This window comes from Monodon monoceros, unplaced genomic scaffold (assembly GCF_005190385.1).
Source record: "Monodon monoceros isolate NGI ecotype Baffin Bay Population unplaced genomic scaffold, NGI_Narwhal_1 Super_Scaffold_1, whole genome shotgun sequence".
Classification (NCBI taxonomy): domain Eukaryota; kingdom Metazoa; phylum Chordata; class Mammalia; order Artiodactyla; family Monodontidae; genus Monodon; species Monodon monoceros.
The window spans coordinates 16,198,470-16,217,861 of record NW_021703765.1 but is presented as its reverse complement, the minus strand read 5'-3'; the positions used below and the strand labels follow the sequence as shown (position 1 = coordinate 16,217,861).

The window sequence follows — 19,392 nt, the reverse complement described above, 5'->3', positions numbered from 1 at the left end:
CCAAACAGAAAAGGAGGAATGAATGTGTTTATAATGCATCTATCACCATAGCTATCACTGTAGCCAACGCACAGATTCATTACAAATCCAGTTCCCCGCCTAATTCAGTTCAAATGAACTGCATGGTGTTTGATGTGGCAGGTGATGCTGATTTGTTGAAGCCGCATCTGTCATCTGCTCAGGAAGTACTGGCTGCTGGGCCAAGTTTTCTTCTCCTGACCTACCGCGTGCCGGGTGGTGGTTCCTCACTCTGTTTTCCTTTACTCCCATTATTCAGACTTCTCTTACACCGTATGCTGGAGCACAAACACATCAGTCTTGTTAGCTGGACACACGGTGGAATTACCGATGCCCTCTCGATCATGAATACTAAGACCAGTTTTAGCCCCAGAAATCGTGGCGAGCACTCCGTTACTTAAAGTGGTGTTGTTGATGATCTTTGTAGTAATGTATTAAGATCGTCATGGCCTGAGGCTTCCTGGACCGGATGTGGTCCGCTCTCATCCAGCAGGGAGGGAGTTGCTGTGGTGGGTGGTAGAGCCTCTTTGGACAGCCCATGTATTTTGTCTGTCAGCTCTGTCATCACGCAGCTGTGATTCATCAGAATACAGATGATTCTCACCTGGCCCAGTAACATCTACATTGAGAATGTCAATCAGATCTAATACATCTTGTGCCATAGTTGCTATTTGATCTTGCACTGGTCTTCTCTTTGCTTTTAAAGACAGCTTTGTACTGAACATTTCCCTAGTTAGAGAGCACAATTCACTCAGGCTCTCATCTTTCCATTCCTTAGCAACCCTCTTTCCATTGCCACCATCAGATGACCTTGCTGATTTTCCAAGTAAGAAATGCTTTTGTTGTATTGTTTTCAAGGCAAACAGAGCTCCATTTTTATTGGCTCTGGAGTCCCCTGGCAAGGAAGGCACCTCTCAGGGTGCTCTGCTCAGTGTTGAGTGGGTGCCTCAGCTACACACTTGGAGTTGTACTTCCCTAAGTTGAACTTTAGGATTCTTGCTTTTAAAAAAAATTCCTTTCGCCCTTTGCTTATCTTAGCCAGGGACAACAGTAAAATAAGGAGCAGTTTATTTATTTTAACAGACGTGTTGGACGTTGCCCATCCAAAGGAGCATTGCCATTCAAGGTGGTTTCTTGGGGAGGCCTTGCCTGTACTCTTAACAGGGTAACCAGGGGTCAGTGCATTTCTTCGTAATCCTTACTCTATCAAAACTGCCTTCTCAGCCAGGCTACTAGGCACATTAGGCTCATTAAAATGGTCTTAACCGGGTTGAACCCTCATCTTAGTCACTATGCTTGGCTTTGAAGCTGTTTCTAGAAGTTAAATTTATCCCCTGGGAAGGCACACTTGCCCACCACTCAGGGTGTCAGATGTAATGGACTTCAATGGCAGCTCCTCCAGCAGAGAAAGTCCAATTCCAGATGTGGAATGCTGACTTACTATTGAAATAGGTGCTTAGGGTTCCAAGGTGGCTGTACTGACACGCCACACTTCTAGTGTTACAGCAAAAGAATCAGCCACGTTCTTTAATATTCATATCTCGTAGAATTAGAATCAGGAGAGAAACTTGGTAAATCTTCTCTATGTTAACAAAAGTAAAAGCAGAAATTACTGGTGGGTTTTTTCCCCATAGTCTCTTCAGTTGCTTGTCTCTTTCCTGTTACATCTCATATCTTTTGAAGCCTTTTGTGAATGCTTTTTAGAGCCTCCGTTTTCGTAGACGTTAGGAGGTTCTGGGGTTTACTTTTGACGTTGATTGCCAGGCGCTAGGAGATAACTAGTTGGGAGAGCTTTTTCTCCATGAGTGCTGCAGCTTGCTTGGGGATTGGGTTTATTGGGGGAGGTTTATAAACTTAGATCCCCTCATACACACCCACACTGTAATTCAGAGTTTGTCATCTTTAAGTGTTTTTCTATTTAAGCGCTTAAGGCCCACTCTCTTAAAGTGAATATTTAAATCTAAGCGCATTTTGGTTTCTGCCAAGAAAGAACAAGAGTGGATCAAGTGAGAAGTTGGCATAACAAAATGTAGTTCCACAGAAGCAAATTGACAGTGGAGAATTGTGTTGCTGGTTTTTGGTTCTGATCAAGCACTATGGAGTCCTAGTATAAAACAAGCCTGGGTAAAAGTTCACGTTCTCATATCATACTTGGAAGCGTTTGGACCCAATATGGGGGAGCTATATATGTACGTAATACCATGGTGATCTCAGGCCTTGAAGAGTGACAGTAAAAGGACATGATAAAATATCTTAATACCACTGCTTAGCTCTCTGATACCCTTTTGCTGTTTGCATTGGAAGAATTATCACAGAATGATTTGACATGTTCTGGTTAAAGCAATGGCTAGGGATAGGGTGGGGTGAACCGCTGCAAGGGCCTGCAGGGCCACACCTGGCTTACCTGGAACACCTCGCACACCTGGCTGGGGGGCCCCTGAGGGTATAGCTGGATTACCTTTCATACCTGTAGTTCTCAGGGAATAGCGTCTTTTAGCTAAGAAATGAAACTCTAAGCGAGCAAGTAAAATGAGTAGCCCTGTGGGACCTGAGCAACACTTTGAGTACTCCTGTGGCCGCCCACGTGTATTGTCCTTTCTGCTGTGTAGTTAGTGTCCCAGTGGAGCTATTTGAGTCGTGGAAGCTGGAGAAAGAGATGTCGCACAGTGTTTTGCAGGTGGGAGGTGAGGTGAGGCGGTTTGGGAAGTTGGCACTCCTTAGCCTGCCTGGGAATGCGAGGAGCCCAGATAGCAGGTGACGGTGGCAGCAGGGGCTGCAGGTGGACTGGGTCAGGGCTGCTTGGGCTTGGGGGTGGACTTACCTGAAGGCGAAACGGGACTGCGCTGTTTGGCAACAGGGCTGCAGAATTCTTAAACCCAAGCAACAGAAGCATCTCTGTCCTCGCTCTTCTCAATCCCAATTTGTTTTTAGTCTCAGCAGAGACGAGAATGATCGTTACTTGCTAGGTGAGGGAAGAGTAAATATGATTCTGGGCCACTCAGACACGAGTGAGCAAATTCTCTAAATGATCTTGTGTTAGGTGTTATCCCTTGCCTCAAAATTGCTCTGCAGAAGGCTGACAGAAGACCTACCAGGGGAAAACGTCAGAATTCCCCACCTACAGTTTCTTTTCTCCTTTTCCATTATTCATTGAAGAAAGGGAGAAGCTTGAGGGATGTCCCTGAGGTGTGCGTGGCCATGGACCAGGCTCGGCCCTCAAGTGATGGGGATACACTCTGTTAGTAGGGGACCGAGTGGGGCCTCTGAGGCACTGCCTCCCTTAATTTTCCTTCTGAAAAGGATGCTTTGCCCTGTGGCTTCTTGTTACATGCTCTTCTCTAGGATGGTTTATCAGAAAATATGACTGTCTCTCCATGCCCTTCCTCAGCAAGTGTGTTAACAGCAGGATAAGCACAGTTGTGAAGCCTTTATTTCCACAACTTTTCAAGTAGCTAAGCACCAGCAATGTTAGAGTTGAAAATGGGGCCATCTTATCAGGAACCAACTTTCAGATGTTGAAGTAAATATAAATTTAGTAATGTGGGAAACTTATTACTAAAAGTACTCCATATTTGAATCATTTTTCTCTTTTGTTAGCTCAGTTTTAGGAACAGTCCTAGGGGTTCCCCTGGAAGAAAGTTTGGCTGGAATAGAGGGCAGTGATTGTGAATTCTCCAGATCTTTCTTGGGCGTGCTGTTAGGGGAGCAGCAGTCTTTTGGAATACGAATAGGAAGTGTTGATGTTGTAATGCTGACTGACACAGTGATACTGCGTTTAAAATGGTGGTTAATACCTCACTACAGTTTCACACAAAAATACAGGTAAGGGCCTTAGAATTCCACAATGGTGGAGTAAGGACTTCTGAAAATCTACTCCACAAAAGCACTGAAAACACTGGCAAGACATATCAATATCAACTTTTGCAAAACTTTGGAAATTAGCTGAAGACTTGGAACGATCTGAGGAATATTTGTTCAGGAAAAGCCATGTGATCTCAGCAGGAACGGTGAACTTTGTGTGGTGTTTTAACTTGTGCTCATCCCATCCCCCTGCCCCAGCTCCACTGTGGCCTTGGAAGCCAACGGCTTTGCAGCTATGGTAGCTGTGAAAACCAGCAATCTAGTAGCCACTGGATGTGGAAGAACAGAATCGGAGCTCCCCCAGAGGCCCACTTCCAAAGAAGTGTCAACCCGTCTGGCAGCTTACGTAAAAGCTCCATTCTTAGGGCTTGTCTTTATTTGATCTGACTCAGAGCACACTTTGTGTAAGGGCCCTACTCACTGAGCATTTGTTGAGAATGGTCAGTTGCAATTGTTTAATCACAGCTGCCTGAGATGGTTTTGCTGTTTGGGGCCAACAGTAGCTGATCAAAAACAGACTGAAAGAAAAATCTGGGAATGAAATGTCCCTCAGGAGCCTTGTAAAGCTCCACCATTTTTCTGGGAATCTGCAAGACTCTGCAGATGCCCAGGGAAGACTGAAGAAGGCCCTGAATTCTCTTGTTGACCTTGAGGTTCTACGCAAGCAGAAAGTGAGACTAACGTAGAGTTATAAACTGGCTGGCAAAGCATTGAGCCAACACATACACAGAAGCCCCTGGTAAGGGCTGGAAGATTTATTAGTTCAAGACATTTAAGGAAATCTCTGTTCACCTACTCCTGAACCACTAAGCGAACTAATCAGGGACTTCAGTGGCCACATGTTACAAAAAATACAGACGTCATAGACTTAGTCCAAGAAAATCACTAAACAGTAACAACAAACAACCCTGGGGTCCATAACAATAATTTTGGAATCTGATTTCCACACATTGACACATTATATTATTTTAAACATCTAGTTTTCAACAGAAAACTACACGACAGCCAAAGACAAAGGAAAATATGGCCCATCCACAGGAAAAAGTCAATTGATAGAAACCGTCCCTGAGGAAGCCCGGGTGTTGAATGTACTACAGAAAACTTTACATCAGCTTTGATAGACATGTTCAAAGAATCTATAGGAAACCACATCTAAAGAGTTAAAGGAAAATACGGAATGATACATCACCAAATGGAAAACGTGTAAAGAGATAAAGATTATTAAAAAAAAAAAGGAATTCTGGAGTTGAAATGTACAGTAACTGAAAAGAAAACATTGACAACAACAAAGAAGCCAGACACAAAAGGCCACCTTTTTAGTTAAAATGTTCAAAACAGGCAAATCCATAGAGACAGAAGGTAGCTTAGTGTTTTCTGGAGGCTGGTGGGAGGAAGGAATAGGGTGTGACTGTAATGGGTACAGAGTTTCTTCTGGGGTGAGGAAAAATTTCTGGCATTATCTAATGGTGATAGATGCACAGCCTGGTAAATATATTAAAAATCAATGAATTGTATATACTGGAAAAGGGCAGACTTTATGATATATGAATTAAACCTCAATAAAGTTATTTAAAAATAATGTATATAGATAAGGGCACATCCAGATGCATCTAGGGTGTAAGAAAACTGCCATAGGCTTCAGTATCTGGCTTGTGCAGACTTCGGGCATTTTGTGCCTTGAGTTGGATTCTTTTTTTTTCTTTTTTTTTAAAATTACTTCTTCAGCAGGTCCTGAGGAGACCAGGCTCCTCTGCCCAGGGAGAAATTCCAATGGCAGGTTGGATGGGTGACACGTCGTCTTCCTTAGCAGGGAGCAGCCTGGGAACTCCTGCAGAAAGTCCAGCAGAGCCCCGCTCACACCGGGCCACGCACAAAGCCGTGGCCCCTCACTCCCTCCCACCAGCCCACCTGAGTTGGATTCTTAACTCTGCAGCTCATTTTCCCTATCCACTCTACTGCCCCTGGCAGGGTCTGCTTCCGTGTCACTGGATTGAGGGAGCAGCTCGGCAGTGTTCCTCCATTCTGAGAGGGTGATGTGGGCCATCGGGCCAGTAGTACGCTTCTGCCTAATTAATGCCTGAGCTTAAGCTTTCATCGATGTGGGATGTGTCAGTGTTTCTCCCCATTCTCGCACCTTGTACCTTGGCATTTTGCTCTTATCCTCCCAAGATCAGGCTAAGAAAAACTTAAGTAGCACAAGGGGGAGAAATGCCATAGAGATGAGCTTGGCCAGTTTGAGGCGATCAAAAAGCATCTGCCTGATAGATGGTGTGCAACCCCAAAGCTGAGCAAGTGGTTACAAAGCGATCAAGAATAAAACCAAACTCTTGTCCTCTGCTGGGTAACTCGAGGGAAGAAATGGTGCTGCACATTAAGGCAAGGAGGCAAAGCCCAAATGACACACGTAGGAGAGAGGACGCTGAGAGGTCAGCCAGTGTTGGCTGTACAAGCCTCAGTATGTATTGGATGATTGGCTCAGGGTAAGAGGATGCTGGAAATGATGCAAGAGGTGGGGGCGGGGCATTGGGGGGAAGATATCTCCATAGCTGAAGAGTCGGATGGACAAGCAGTTGTTTGGACAAAAGAATAATAACAATAATAATAGTAAAACCTGCATATATTTCAAATACTTTCTATTATGGATTCATTTCACCCATTCTTAGGCGGAGGGAGTATGTTTGCACAGATACAATTTATGAAAAGTGTCTGGACCAGAGAACATCATAGTGGCAGGGATTTCCTGTCCAAGAGAGCAAAAAGGAAGTAAAAAAATAGGAGACTCCAGGAGGCAGTTTTAAGAACTTTTTTTTGCTCTGAGGTCATTGGAAATTGTGTTTCGTTACAGATTTTCCTCTGGTCTGGATGCACAAAGTGATCATTAGGTTGGCGCAAAGTGCTACGGAAAACAGCCGTTGCTGACATCAAGAGAAATGATTATGCCGTTTGGTAAACACAGGAAACTAGATTGTTAAGGAGCCTTTCCCTTGATTGCTTGAACTGTGGCTCAGTGGGAAAGTTACCTGTCTGTTTTTTGTGGTCAGGAGTTTTTATAAATCGAGAAGCCCACAAATACGTGAGACGGAAGGTGGTGTACTTTAGGCCCAAGCCAGACTGGCCTGGTGCTAGTAATTGGAGTTGTGTAAACTGCAGTGAAGGGGGAAGAGCTGGTGGCTGGTGTCACAGGAAGAGCAAACCCCTAACTTTTATTCCTAACGTATAATAGGACACCTTCCTTTCTGACACTGGGCACAGTAAGGGATGAAAGACTTCAGCAGCCTGTGAAGAGCTCTGCCTCAGGCTTGGGACCATTAATCAGAACAAGTAAAATAAAATTAGGCAAGGTAGTCAGGTTTGTTTTATTTTAATGGAATAATAAGATATAAAACAAGAGATAGCAGGGCCACAGAGCGGGGAAAGCGCTGGTGGACTTTTTCTTAATCCTGTTTGAGGTTTGGCTCCATTTTCTTGAGCTTCTTTGCTTACCTTTGGCGAACTCCATAGTGGGTAAAGTGAGACGGCAAGATAAAGCCTGTGTCCTTCCACCAAGAGAGGAGTTGGACTCATTCTTTCTTTACATCTTTTTTTTTCTTAATTTAATTTTTTTGTGACCTTTTTGTTTATTTAATTTATTTTTTTTTACATCTTTATTGGAGTATAATTGCTTTACAATGGTGTGTTAGTTTCTGCTCTATAACAAAGCGAATCAACCATACATATACACATGTTCCCATATCTCTTCCCTCTTGCGTCTCCCTCCCTCCCACCCTCCCTATCCCACCCCTCCAGGCGGTCACAAAGCACAGAGCTGATCTCCCTGTGCTACGCGGCTGCTTCCCACTAGCTATCTACCTTACGTTTGGTAGTGTATATATGTCCATGCCACTCTCTCACTTTGTCACAGCTTACCCTTCCCCCTCCCCATATCCTCAAGTCCATTCTCGAGTAGGTCTGTGTCTTTATTCCTGTCTTACCCCTAGGTTCTTCATGACATTTTTTTCCTTAAATTGCATATATATGTGTTAGCATACGGTATTTGTCTTTCCCTTTCTGACTTACTTCACTCTGTATGACAGACTCTAGGTCTATCCACCTCTTTACATCTTTATTGGAGTATAATTGCTTTGCAATGGTGTCTTAGTTGCTGCTGTGTAACAAAGTGAATCAGCTACATATACCTATATCCCCGTATCTCCTCCCTCTTGCGTCTCCCTCCCGCCCTCCCTCTCCCGCCCCTCCAGGTGGTCACTAAGCACCGAGCTGACCTCCCCGTGCGATGCAGTGGACTCACTCTTATTTCAGTGGTTTTCAAATCCGGATCATAAGAAGTGCTCCAGTCCCCACCCACCCCCCACCAACATTTTATTATGAAAAATTTCAAGCCTATGGAAAAGTTGAAAGAATGTTCAGTGAACATCCATTTACCCACCACCTAGAATCTACAATTAATATTTCGCTGTACTTACTTTATCATCTTTATCCCCTCTCTCCCATCTTTTTTTACATGGGTTTCAGAGTACACAGCAGACATCAGTACACTTCAGTCCTACACGTTGAATGTGAACATCATTAGGTACAGTTTAATATTTGCTTACGGATCACTTCTGGGAATTTTTTTCAAGATTAAATTCCCAAGCGCCATCATAGAGTTTCTGATGTAGAAGGGTGGGGGAGAGCCCAGGACCCTCTGCTTCGAAAAGCCCCCGGGCTTGGGGTCCTCTGCTCCAGGGAGAGGTTGGTAGGGGTCTTCTTCACAACGTCTCATTTGACTCCATAGAGAATGGCTTTCCTGGCTCTCGATAAAGATGCGTTTCTAGTATTGCTCTGGCTACTTATCTACATTTTACTGGTCTTTGGGAAAACAAAATGTAAAAACAGAAAGAGGGCTTAAAAAAGGAGGCGAGAGAGCTTTTCTTGAGGTGAGAATGGCGGGATCAGTTGGGAGACAGGGCTTGCGCTGGCCCTGCCAAAGAGGAGGAATATGAAGGTTAAAAGGGAGTTTGGTGGGCTTCCCTGGTGGCGCAGTGGTTGAGAGTCCGCCTGCCGATGCAGGGGACACGGGTTCGTGCCCCGGTCCGGGAAGATCCCGCATGCCGCAAAGCGGCTGGGCCCGTGAGCCATGGCTGCTGAGCCTGCGCGTCCGGAGCCTGTGCTCTGCAAAGGGAGAGGCCACAACAGTGAGAGGCCCGCGTACCGCAAAAAAAAAAAAAAAAAAAAAAAAGGAAGTTTGGGTCAGCCCATTCATTCCTTGTTGGGTTCGTTTCAGGGACCTGGGGCAACATGGTGGGAATAAAAAGACAGCTGGATTGGGTGAAACTGGACTTAGTCTCTGGATGGGTCTGTTCACTTCACCACTTCATGTCTACTGTTGAGGAAAAATAACACCTTATATGACAGTGGTGGATTAGATGAGACCATGAATGGGAGAGTGTTGATAAAGTTTCCTGTGCAGCCCCAAATGCTAGGACTTGTTACTTCTGGGTGGAAGAAGCAGTTGGGGCTGAGTGTGGCAATGTGCTAAGACTCCTATACCTTCAAGTTGTGTGTAAGGTGTGCATGCCTAACTCAGGACAAATAACCTGCCGGTTGTGCTGCAAGGAACGCTGATGAAGTCTTCTCCATGGGAATGCTGGCTCGGCTTTGGGGTTTAATTACAACGTATCTTTGGGCAAATTACTGAGTGTCTCCCATCTTAACTTCCTTAATTTCTTCATGTCTGAAGTGGAGGTACTTGGATGATCTTAAAGATCCAGTCATCTTTAGCATTCTCTGCTGTTGAATTCTAGAAGGAAGGCTTATGGGAATGGGATGACAGTAACGAGTGGTAAGCGTGGTAATAGATAGGAGGGTGCATACCCTTTCTCATTTATTTAACAAACAGCAATCACTGTGTTCCAGGTCCTGTCCTCAGGACCTGACCTCATTTTTAGTTTTTGAAACACCCTATAAAGATAGGTACTACTGTTATCCCCATTATGTAGATTAGGAAACTGAGGCTCAGAGAAGTTTGTGATATGTTCCTAATCACAGCTGGGAAGTGGCAGACCTTGATGGCATGCAGGCAGTCTGCCTCTGGGATCTAACCAGCTGGCCAGCTCCCCTGCCTGAGGGCTTGAGAAGGCTGCAAGGGAGTCCCGGGGGGCTGTGGAGTAGGGGGGGCACTTGCGAGCTTCAGGCATGAGGGTGTGTGTTGTAGAATTGAGGAGTCGTTTTGCTCTGGGTGGGGTTATGGAAGTTATTTTTCTGTTTTAAACTGCTGGGGTTGCAAGTGTTTAAATACTGAGAGGATGGGTCAGGGGAGAGGGCGCAGGGGCAATGAGGTGGTCCCTGGGAAAGCTGCGGGGCTGGGATCTGGTGCTTGCGGAGAAGGATTCATTTGGATGGGGAGTTCACCTGGACACCCGGCTCCAGCAGGTGCACAGCTGTTTCAAAGGAGCAGTAGTTGACTCAAGTTTCAGAGTTCTGGAAAAAAACTTCAGGTTTGACTTCATAATCCTTGAGGTTTTTGGTTCTCACGCTTTGGATACACTGAAGCGGGTGGGTTTGATATGGAGAGTAAAGTGGGATTATTTCTGTTAGCTGGCCCTATTCCCTTTTTGGTCTAGAAAGGTGAGAAGCTGTTCGTTAGTGCAAGCCACCTCATGGATGATTTATGGAAGAAATAACTGTTACGGGGAAAGCATCTGTTGCTCTAGAGAGCAGAGCCAGGCAAGGGGGACCAGGGGGATGTTCCTCATTCCTGTACCTGCTGCTTATTTGGAAAGTATCCCCACGTGTTTGTGCAAGTAGCCACACTTGGATGCTATAAATACAGAACTTCCTTCACCTATGTTGGTGTTATGTCCCAATAAACCCGTTGTAAGTCGAAAATATCCTTAAGTCGAAAATGCATTTAATACACCTACTGAAATAAACATCATAGCTTGGCCTCGCCCACCTTAAACGTGCTCAGAATGCTTCCGGGAGCTTACAGTTGGACAGGATCATCTAACACAAAGCCTATTTTATGATGAAGTGTTGACTATCTCACGTAACTTGTTGAATACGGTATTGAAAGTGAAGAGCAGAATGGTCGTCTGGATATAGAACGGTTGGAAGTGTACCGGCTGTTTACCCTCGTGATGGTGGGGCTGGCTGGGAGCATCACGAGAGGATCGTACCGCACATCGCTGGGCCGGGGAAAGATCAAAATTCAAAATCCGAGGTACGGTTCCTACTGAAGGCTTATCACTTTGGCACCATTGTAAAGTTGAAAAATTGTATTGAGTTGAACCATTGTAAGTTGGGGGACCATCTGTAGAGAGGGTTTCTGTTTGTTTTTTTTTAACCATCAAGTATAAGCAAACAAGAAAGAAAGAAAAAGAAAAGAAGAAAACAGTCATTTACTAGATGACAGAGGGAGCATGGGCGCTGGGGAGGTGCCTCAGGCTACCTGGCCTGTGTGAGATGAGACAGAAAGTTCTGCTGGTGGCTGGCCAGCCCTGTTGGTGGAGATCAGGGTCAGCTGCTCTTTTCTCAGTCCCCACCCGACCTCTGCCAGGAAGAGAGAGCAACAGTCCCCTAGAGCAGTCAGCCTCTCAAGCTTTTAAGGGAAAAAAAGAAAAAAAGCTGCTTTGGGGACGGGGAGAGGTAGGGGTGGGTTGAGGGCAGCCCTTGTCGGAGAAATGTCAGCAACCAGACTCCGAAGCATGAGAACTCCAGGGATAAAAAATTGTCTGGGCCTTTCAGCTCCTGTATGATAATAGCACCATGGCATTGTCCTTTGCTGTTGGCCATGAATTAAAAGCTTGCGGTGTTTTAGCTACAATGCAAGTTAAATCCACAGTTGTGGACTAGCTTCGGAAACTCATTTATGTTTGGGGAGATGGATTCCAAGTTTCAAATAACTGGCTTCCACATGAAATTCTGGAGCTCAGTCCGTGTTTTAAAGCAGGAGATTTACTGTTATTTTGTACAAAAGGACATCTGAACACATGTGGAATGACCTGAGTGCAAACAAAATAAAATACGTATATTAAGCCGTTGTACCTTCCTCTGCCCTGATGTGAACTACAAGCGTTGTTAATTTTCCTGTTCCCTCCCTCACCTCTGAACCTGTGTGGTACAGGTTCAGAAGTACCTACCTTAATTATTGGAGAAATAGTTAAGTGTTGGCCAACTCTGCTGCACTTCCTGCTTTTCCCAGGCAATTTCTCTCTAGCATATGTGTTTTGCATAGAGTTCAAATTGCCCATTTCCCCAGTGATCTAATAATCTCAGCTTGTATTTGACAGGCTGTTTATATTTTTGAGTGAAATAATGCATCTCTTTCACTTGAGAAAGGAATGGTACAGAAAATGATTGCAACCCAGGACTAAAAATGCAACATGAAGTCTCAGCTATTTGTTTATCCGGGTTTTGCAAACCGGTTTTAGCTTTAGCTCGGGATGTGTACTGTATCTGTGATTTATTGATTTCCTTCCTTATCTTGGTATCATACATTCCATTATTCTTTCTTGTTTGTGTATATCTGGCTTTTCTTACTTTTTGGTCATTTTTGCTCTGTTACTTGGTGACATCTTTTGGGGACATACGACTTTTCCAAGAGTTGGGACTGCAAATTGATCTTTAAATCTTTATAATTTTACACTTTGTAAGATATCAGGTGGTGTTTTCATGGAGGGGGAGTTTGGAACCTGGATTTTTTTGCCCATGTCTAAAAGCACTTAACGTCATGACAGAAACAGTCAGAGTTGCATGTCACAGAAGAGTGTTATAATTTTTCAAGGTTAAGAATTGGTGTATAACGCATTTATTAAGCGTTTATAATAAGTGCCTATTAGGTATATGTAGTAATTATTTAGGAGTAGTTTACGCAAAGGATGTGGGAAATGTAATGATTTAATTTGAGATGATTCCTGCCCTTAAGGAGCATACCTTAAACATTTTTGGATGTTTTTTTATTTTGAAATATAATATGTGGAAAAGTGCATGAAGCAAAAATACCCAGCTCTGGTGAGCCACAGTGATCCCCTGTGTCCAGTGCCCGCCTCCCATCAATGCTCCTCCCCTTGACTCCTTTGCTTCTAAGCTTTCAGATTTAAGTAGAAACTCCAATTCTTAAACATGCTGATGTTTTAAGGGGTATGTGTTCATAGCTGCAAGTGTGAAGGAGAAAGAAAAAAAGTCTTAAGTAACCCAACCAGAGCCATCTGATGTTATTTTTTTTAATGCTTCTAGTAGTTTTCTAATATTCTTTTATACAGTGAGATGGTACCCCTGATGGATTTTTTACACTGCCTTTTTAATTTATACAATAAACATTTCCTTTTTTAAAAAAACAAGGTTTAGTAAACATTTTTAAAAAAATATTTATTTGGCTGCGTCATGTCTTAGTTGTGGCATGTGGGGTCTTTCGTTGTGGCGTGCGAGCTTCTCTCTAGTTGTGGCGTGCAAGCTCCAGAACACGCGGGCTCCATAGTTGCAGCATGCGAGCTCTCTAGTTGTGGTGTGCGGGCTCTAGAGCATGAAGGCTTAGCTGCCCTGTAGCATGTGGGATCTTAGCTCTCTGACCAGGGATTGAACCCGGGTCCCCTGCATTGGAAGGCAGATTCTTAACCACTGGACCACCAGAGAAGTCCCAGTACACATTATTATAAATGATTATAAAGTATTCCATTATATGGATGTTCTCTTATTACTTGTCTGTTGCATATTCTTGGACTGTTTTTCCCTCATGTGTCCCATGTTACGAATAGGCTGTGGGAAGCAATTTTATTCATCATGATCTTTCCTTTTAAATTTACAACTGTTTTCTCTTAACGAGTCAAAGAGCATATACATTTTTAGGAGGAACGTAAATTCTAAGTCAGAAGTTAAGTAGTAGCATGCAATAGATTGAGATTTATAAGGGAAGAGAGGGTATCTGTTTTGCCAATTGAGGATGTAGATTTACCTTGGTGCCTTAATATAGTAGATGCTCAATGAATGTTTCTTGACTGAATGAATGAACGTAAAAAGGCAGCGCTCATAAAGGGTCTGGTTAGTAGTATGTACAGGAAGTGCTGCAGTGGTTCATAATAATTAAGATAATAGCTAATGCTGGTTGTGTAACAGTTTGATTGAAGCAGTTTACATGGTGTCCCAGGGGGTTTGGGGAGTGAAGGGAATCCACATCTAATGCTCACACTCTGGGAAGAAAGTTAAGACTTTAAAATTAGGTGGGCTTAAAGAATGGAAACAACTCAAATGTCCATCCACTGATGAATGGGTAAACAAAAATGTGGTATATCCATCCAATAGAATATTATTCAGCAATAAAAAGGAATGAAGTACTGTTACTTGTCATAGCATAGATGGACCTTAAAAACATGCTATATTATATTATTCTCTTTATATGAGGTGCCTGGAATAGATGCATCCATAGAGACAGGAAGTGGATTAATGGTTGCTTAGGGCTAGGGGGAGAGGGAAATGGGTATGGTTTTTCTTTTTCTTTTTTTTCAGGTGGTGACAAAATTTGATGGTTATCTTGGTTGCATAATTCTGTGAATCTATTAAAATCCACTGAATTGGGCTTCCCTGGTGGCGCAGTGGTTGAGAGTCCGCCTGCCGATGCAGGGGACACGGGGTCGTGCCCCGGTCCGGGAAGATCCCACATGCATCTGAGCGGCTGGGCCCGTGAGCCATGGAGCCTGCGCGTCCGGAGCCTGTGCTCCGCAATGGGAGAGGCCGCAACAGTGAGAGGCCCGCGTACCACACACACACACAAAAAATCCACTGAATTGTACAATTCAACCCATAACAGTGGTTACCAGTTTGAGATGAGGAACTCAGGTGAATGGAGATGCAGGCATGGGCCGTTTGAGCTGGCAAATCTTTCTGGAGCCAAAGGATTGACAGCAGTGGGAAGTGTGCATGGAAATGGGGGCTCGGCCAGTTATGGAGGGCTGTGTGTGGCAGTCAGCAGCGTGGATGCACTTGGTCCTCCAGGCAGTGAGGGGGTCCTTGGGGTCAGCTGAGGGTGATGGAGTAAAAGCATCTTCCAGAAAGTTAATCTGGGCTGCTTTGAAGGTGTGCTGCAGAGGGAGGAGGCTGGAAGGAGGGGGGTGAGTGTGCAGGATGATGAGGCAAACACGGGGAAAGTACAGGGATTGGAGGCCTTGCACAGGCAAAGTGCAGAACTGAAAAGTCTGAGATGACTTCAGAGTTTTGAACCTTGATCCTTATAAGAGCGGTAATGTGAAATAGGGAAATTAGGTAAATGAAAATACAGGTCCTGCCGTTGGTTAAGTTTTGTAATACGTTATCGATACTCTAGTATGTTGTTTTAGTCAAAGTAAAAGTGTATAACAGCTCGCATAGCTTTCTTCCAAGCTGAATCTTCGCAACCAATCTTTTTTCCCTATTGAAAAAAGGAATCTTTTATTCTACGCTAATTAGCCACAGATTCTCCTACAGGAGTTTTCAGGAACCGGACTCTAGTGGTTGGATGGAGACAAGTGTATTTGATAATCCTTTGCATTAGTTCATGTTGTATCATTCAGCAGGGTTTACAATTGGTTCCTTGGCAAGGGATGGTTGAGATTCCTACTGACTAATTATGATTTGGGGTTTTACCTTGTTGATAACTATCCGAACGTGAGGGTGTACTCCTTGGTTTGGGGAAATTTTGCTTGTACATACTGAGGTTTGGGCTATTGAATTTCCTATGTATTTTATTTTGGCTTTTAATCCTTTAAAACATTTGACTCTGACTTTATTGAGCACTGTAAAATATTCACCATCCAGACCCTTGTAAGGACAAGACCCTTGGCAGAAACCCTTGAATGGACAACTCTCTACCTAATTTAAAGCTCCCTGAGATGCAGAACAGTCTGTGAAATAAACTAACTGCTGTGTCAGGAGGGAGAAAATAAGATGTGATTTTAGTATTTTTGCTTGTAGCTGCGAAAAAGAACTTTGGAAGGATTCCCAAGAAACCTAGCTATAGAGGTGCCTATGGTGCTTTGTGTGTGTTGTGGGAAGGCAGTGGAGAATGGGGGGCGGGGCTGGCAGGAGGGAGTCAGGGTGAGGGGATGCTTTTACAGTGTATCATCTGAGGTGTTTTTTTGAGTTACGTGAAGGTATTACAGTTGTCCCTTGGTATCCTCGGGATTGATTCCAGGACCCCAGCAGATACCAAAGTTTGTGAGTGCTCAAGTCTCTTATATAAAATGGCATAGTATTTGCATATAAACTACGCACATCCTCCCATATACTCTGAATCATCTCCAGATTACTTATAATAACCAGTACAATGTAAATGCCGTGTAAACAGTTGTAAATACAATGTAAACAGTAAAACTTTCTGGAATTTTTTGGGGATATTTTTAATCCACGGTTAGTTGAACCTGTGAATGTGGAACCTGCGCACAGGGCCAGTTGTACTCATTTAGGAAAGCAATTTCACTTTCTAAGAATGTTAGGGAAAAACTCTTGTCCTTGGTTTTTTAGTCTTTTTTTTACCCCTTGTTCTGCCATATCATATAGGACAGATTGTCACACGCTTGATATATTTTAAGTATAACCAGACTGGCTAACTTGACTTTTCCCTACTTTTTTCTAATCAAAAAGCATTTTTAAATCCAAAAGAATTAGAGGAATAACCTTTACTCCATGTTTTGGGGAAAAAGTATATTATTAATTATATTAGTTACCTAATGCTAAGTAACCTCAAAATTTAATCACTTATTTAAAATTAAAAATTTAAAACAATTATTATGTCATCGTCATCCTTCCTTTTCTATGAAAGTTAGCCTTTGTTTCTAGCTGAATAAATTTCTTAGCCAGCTCCTTGCCAAAAGAATTTTATTCTGTACTGTCTCTGTGCCTTTCAGTCCAAGCTGTTGATGTTGCTGCGAACATCATTCTTTTAAAAATGTTGTGAATGTCCTATGAATCTTACTGGGGGTTCACTTTATTAGATGAAAGTCGCATCCCCAGATCTCTTCAAGATAAGTAGTTTCCTTCATTGGGCTTGTGCTGAGTCTACCGAGGGACCACACCCTTACTTCTTAGAAGCCTGTTTGTTGGTCTGAATGGTTCTGAGGCAATGCCTTGGAGTTTTTCTGAGTTCTTAACGCAGTCTTTATAGGTGGCACCTTCAACACTCTGCCTGGACATTTCCTTAGGTCAGGCAGGCAGCCCTCCCTGAACGCGATCCCTTACAGCCTCCTGAAAGACCGTGAGAGTTCTACTGAGCTTTATCAGAAAGCTTCAGCCGTGTCCTTTGCGTCCTTCCAGCTTCTCCCCACTGCCAGCTTTCAAAGCGACTCACACATTTGGGGTTTTTATTACGGCAGCACACCAGTTGCTGGAGTATAAGTGAATCCAAAAGTCAGTGGCTTAAAACAGAGAACATTATTTTTCAGTTTCTGCAGGTCAGGGATCCTAGAGCAGCTCAGGTGGGTGATGATGGCTCAGGGTCTCTCCTGAGGTTGTCGTCAATATATTGGCCTGGGCTGGAGTCCTCTGAAGGTTTGAATGGGGCCGGAGGACCTGCTGCCCGGCTGTGTCACATATGTGCCTGGCGAGTTACTGCTTGTTGACAGGAAGCCAGTTTCTTGCCATGTGGACCTTCGTCATGGGACTGCTTGAACATCTTCACGGCATGGCAGTCACCTTTCCTCAGAACTTGGTCCAAAAGACAGGTGAGGGACTTCCCTGGTGGCGCAGTGGTTAGGAATCTGCCTGCCAGTGCAGGGGACACGGGTTCGATCCCTGGTCTGGGAAGATCCCACATGCCACCGAGCAACAGCCCGTGTGCCACAACTACTGAGCCTGCGCTCTAGAGCCCGTGAACCACAATTACTGAAGCCCGCGTGCCACAACTACTGAAGCCTGTGCTCTAGAGCCCACAAACCACAACTACTGAGCCCATGTGCCACAACGAATGAAGCCTGCGCACCACAACGAAGAGTAGCCCCGCTCACCACAACTAGAGAAAGCCCGCGCGCAGCAACGAAAACCCAACGCAGCCATAAATGAATAAATAGGTAGATAGATAGATAAATAAAAATAAATTTATTAAAAAAAAAAGATGTGGGTAAAAGGTGAGATGACGGGGGCTGAAGTCAGGGCGGCTCCATGCCTTGCCGCCAGCACAGCATCTTCCTTTCCGGTTTGAGACACCTTAGTCCGGAGACCAGCTGGAGGGTGTCGGCAACACGGGAGGAAAACGTGTGGACACGCCAGCTAAAGGTATTACACGGGAGATGGATGGTGGGAACGCGGGTCACAGATGATTCAGATCTACCGGGAGGTGAGAGGTTGGGGTGGAGGGAATTGTGTGCAGGATGCAGGAAAGATTGCTGAGCATCTCTTATTTGGAATCTGGAGGTAGAAGTGGGTCTGGTGGGGCACCACGTGCCAAGGCCTAGGGCACATGAGGGGCGTAGCAGAGATCACAGTGCTAAGCAGGGCAGGTAGACAGCAGCAGGCAGGAGGATTCTGATGGGACCGACACGGGGAACAGGAAGGAGGTGCTGCAGACAGCACTGCCCCAGACGTCATGGAGAGGAGGAGACAAGTAGAAGGGAAAATTCGGGATCCAGAAGAGCTTGTGGTTTGTTTAGCAGCCTAAAAGCAATAGCATTTTACGTAGGTGCAGTGCAAAGCGTCAACATTTCAATTTATGTGGAATTTAAGAGTTCGCAGATTTTAAAAAGTCCTCTCCCTGGTACTAAAGGGAAAAAGATCCATGCATTCCCTGTTTTGAGTGGAGTTTCAGCAACGTGTTGGACTGATTCTGTTTTAAGATACACAGTCAGGGATTCATATTATGAGTGTTGCTTAGGCAAGAGGCCATCTCAGTGAAACAGAGACGGTCGTATGTAGGTTCCTTCATAGGCTGCGAGCTCTTGGGAACGTGGATTTTGCCGAAGATGGTGATTTTTAAATTTCACAGTCTCTAGCCTGGTGCTTTCACGTAGGAGTTTTTCAAGAAGTATGCGTTCCGCAGCGATCTTGAGTAATAGCAAGCTGTTTGGTAAGAAATGCATAAGGCATGGTGGTAAGCACTTCCAATCTCTCATAGTTGGTTAGTAATAGCATTTCATAATGGTCCTTGTCCCTTAGACTAACTGGTATTGCAGCTTAGCAGGTTTTTCTTGAAAAGCAGGAATAACAAAATAGTTATCTCTAGGCTGGGTGGAAAAAAAAAAACAAACCACCCCACCCAGAATGAAGCTGGGTACAGTCAAGTTGCTACAGCCTGCATATGTTCATTTTCTGTGGTATCTTGAGGAAACAGCCACATAAAGATGTGTGACACAGTTGGTGGCCCCGCCCTCCTTTGACCCGTGCTTTCCTGTTGTCTGATGGTATAACACAGAGGTCAAAGGTTGTACAACTTTTTCTGGGGGAGAATTCTCACATCCACTCTCCAAACATAGCAAACACTGACGCACCAAGGGAATGGTCCGCGTTTTGTAGAAGAGTGACATAGCAGGTCCGAAGTAGGTTCAGATTGGAGGAATCATACTGTACATTTTAAAT

At 44.3% G+C, this 19,392-nt stretch overlaps 1 protein-coding gene across 3 annotated transcripts in view; it reads left to right on the top strand.

Moving 5' to 3' along the window:
* The window catches only part of NEDD4L (NEDD4 like E3 ubiquitin protein ligase), a 342,431-nt gene that overhangs the window by 19,671 nt on the left and 303,368 nt on the right, over positions 1–19,392 (top strand). The window lies entirely within an intron of this gene.